Consider the following 3,406-nt stretch of genomic DNA (forward strand, 5'->3'; position numbering starts at 1 on the left):
TGATCCTTGGATGCTGCCTGACCTGCTGCGCTTTTCCAGCAACACATTTTCAGCTCTGATCTCCAGCATCTGCAGTCCTCACTTTCTCAGCAAAGAAGGTTACCTCAGATTACAAAAGGATCTTGACCAGATGGGCCAATGGGCTGAGAAGTGGCAGATGGATAAATGTGACGTGCTGCATTTTGGGAAAGCAAGTCTTAGTAGCACTTATCCACTTAATGGTAAGGTCCGAGGGAGTGTGGCTGAACAAAGAGACCTTGGAGTGTAGGTTCATAGCTCCTTGAAAGTGGAGTCAATGGTAGATAGGATAGTGAAGAAGGAGTTTGGTATGCTTTCTTTTATTGTTCAGAGCATTGAGAACAGGAGTTGGGAGGTCATGTTGCGGCTGTACAGGATGTTGGTTAGGCCATCATTGGAATATTGCGTGCAATTCGAGTCACCTTCCTAGCAGAAGGATGTTGTGAAACTTGAAAGAGTTCAGAAAAAAAAATTACAAGAATGTTGCCAGGTTTGGAGGATTTGAGCTATAGGAAGAGGCTGTATAAGCTAGGGCTGTTTTCCTGGAGCATCAAAGGCTGAGGGGCGACCTTATAGAGGTTTATAAAATCATGAGGGGCATGGATAGGATAAATAGACAAGGCCTTTTCCCTGGGATTTGGGAGTCCAGAACTAGAAGGCATAGGTTTAGGTGAGAGGGCAAAGATGTAAAAGGTACCTAAGGGGCAACTTTTCCAAGTAGAGGGTACTGCATGTATGGAATGAGCTGCCAGAAGAAGTGTTGGAGGCTGGTAGAATTGCAATACTTAAAAGGCATCTGGTTGGTATATGAATAGGAAGTGTTTGGAGGGATTTGAGCCAGGTGCTGGCAGGTGGGACTAGATTGGGTTGGGATATCTCGTCAGCATGGACGAACTGCACTGAAGGGTCTGTGTCTGTGCTGTACATCTCTATGATTCTATGTAACCTGAGCTGACCAGGTTAGACTCACCCCCCCCCCCCCCACACCACCACCAAGTCTATTCCTGTAACCCCGGAATTTACCATGGCTAATCCACCTAACTGCACATTCCCAGACTGTGAGAGGAAACTAGAGCACCAAAGGAAACGCATGGAGACACAGAGAGAGTGTGGAAACTCCACACATATTCAGCCAGAGATGATTTTCATGCTCAAGACAACATTTCTCAAGTCTCAGATTCTGTGAGAATTGCCTCAGAGTTGCTGCTGCTACATCAGAGGGCAAAATAAAACCACTCAATCGTAGATGGGTTTTGTGAGGCCTCAGCAGCTGAGCAGGAGGAGATTCCGGGTAATTGTTACTCTTCACCCTCTGTCCTTATCTTCTTATAGGACTCAGTTGTCACTCTATGAACCACATGGGACCCAACTGGCCATGTTACAGGCAGCAGGATTTCACATCTGCGAAATAAACTCGCTGTTTGGTCGCTCAGTGAAGGTAGGAGGAGGCTGCAGTCACTATTTCCTATAAAACAAAAACCCAGTTTTAATATTAAAACAGCTCCATTCATTCATCAAATGGTGAGAGGGAAACAAATATAATTAAAAAAACATAAAGAACCGTGGATACTGAAAATCAGAAACAAAATGAGAAATTGCCTGAAAAACTCTGCAGGTCTTGTAAAGAGAAAGCAGAGTTAACATTTTGGGTTCTGTGAACCTTCATCGCAACTGAAGAGCTGAACTTCTTCAAGGTAGGTACACATGGAAGGGATGTGGCAGTGAGTTCAGGACTAAAGAAAAAGTATTTAATATATTCCTTTAACTCCCCCTCTCAGCAAATCCTGAATTCTTAACATTAAATATAACATTAAACGACATACAATGAAACAAAATAATTAATTCATACCAATATTCAACACATCAATAACTCACCTGAATATTTTGAATCAGCTGTTCATTATGTTGAACGTTCGGGTTAATGGCAATAACGATGTCTCGATATCGATTATTCTCCAGCTTTATTTCGGTACACTTTAGAATAGAACCACACAGAAGATAGCTGAGCACCAAGACAAAGGCTTTTTGGAATCTCATTACTGCTGTGTTGAGATTGTTTCCAGACTATAGCTTGTCAGATTCATATAATGGTCTCTGATGTCGTAACATGTAAATTAAGGCTTTCCTGCAGTGACCCATGGAACGTGGTATCCACTGAAAGCCAATACATTTGGATTGTTGCTAAAGAAAACACAGGACTCTCACTGTGCACCCTACCTAATCCTCTGATCATCTTGTATGTCTCTATTAACTCACCTCTCAAACTTCTTCTCTCTAATGATTTTGATGAATTTCGGAGGAAGGTTGCTCTCTGCAAGACCGAGCGTACTTCCTTCGCTGTCATCCCAAAATTACCTCATTAGCTTCCTCCCCTGTCCTTGTGCACCATTCTTTGTTTTCCTACTTTCCTTTTCAATCCTCTCCCATCCAAGCTTTTTGTAATACTTCAGGAATTCTGCACATTAGGATCTGCAATAAGCCACTACTTTCTTCCTTAACTGAAACTTTATGTCCCTCAACAATTCGGGTTCCAGCCTGGCTCCAACCTTTGGTTTTTTTCATGGGACCTAGCTGCCCTCTACTCATGCTATTTCCTCCTTGAATTCCTCCTCCTGCTCTGATACTGTTTTATCTGCAAGTAACTGCTCCCAGTCAACTTGGATTGAATCAATCGAGGATTGACAGGGATAGATGGAGAACATGGAATTTGAAACACCAAAGGTCAGATACAATCTTATTGAATGGCAAAGTAGTCTCAGGGGCCGAATGGCCTACTTCTATTTGCTGTATTTGCTCTTTGGTAAATGACAAAGGGCATTTTGTTGGAACACATCTGACCTTGTGAGACACAATTTCCATGACACAAAATCATGTTAACTATCCCTAATCATTCCTTGCCTCTCCAAATGCATATAAGTCCTATTTTTCAGAATCACTTCAAAAAACATGCCCATCACTGAATCAGATGCGCATGTCCCTTGTTTTCAGGCTTCTCCTTATATCACTCCTTAAACAAAGGCACAACATGTGCACAGTGGCTCAGTGGTTAGCACTGCTACCTCACAGCACCATGGACCCTGGTTTGATTCCAGCCTTGGGCGACTGTTTGTGTGGAGTTTGCACATTCTCCCCGTGTCTGTGCGGGTTTTTCCAGGGGCTCTGATTTTCTCCCACAGTCCAAAGATGTGCAGGTTAGGTGAATTGGCTGTGCTAAATTGCCCTGTGGTGTTCAGGGATGTGTAGGTGATGTACCTTAGTCAAGGGTAAACATAAGGTAGAGATCTGGGTGGGTTAATCTTCGGAGGTGGAAATGTGTTGCTGGAAAAGCGCAGCAGGTCAGGCAGCATCCAGGGAACAGGAGAATCGACGTTTCGGGCATAAGCCCTTC

The 3,406-nt window shown here is 43.5% G+C and overlaps 1 pseudogene; it reads right to left on the bottom strand.

Moving 5' to 3' along the window:
- LOC122554702 overlaps positions 1–3,406 on the bottom strand; it is a 75,309-nt pseudogene that overhangs the window by 35,617 nt on the left and 36,286 nt on the right.

The sequence above is a fragment of the Chiloscyllium plagiosum genome, chromosome 11 (assembly GCF_004010195.1).
Source record: "Chiloscyllium plagiosum isolate BGI_BamShark_2017 chromosome 11, ASM401019v2, whole genome shotgun sequence".
In the NCBI taxonomy this organism is placed as follows: Eukaryota; Metazoa; Chordata; class Chondrichthyes; order Orectolobiformes; family Hemiscylliidae; genus Chiloscyllium; species Chiloscyllium plagiosum.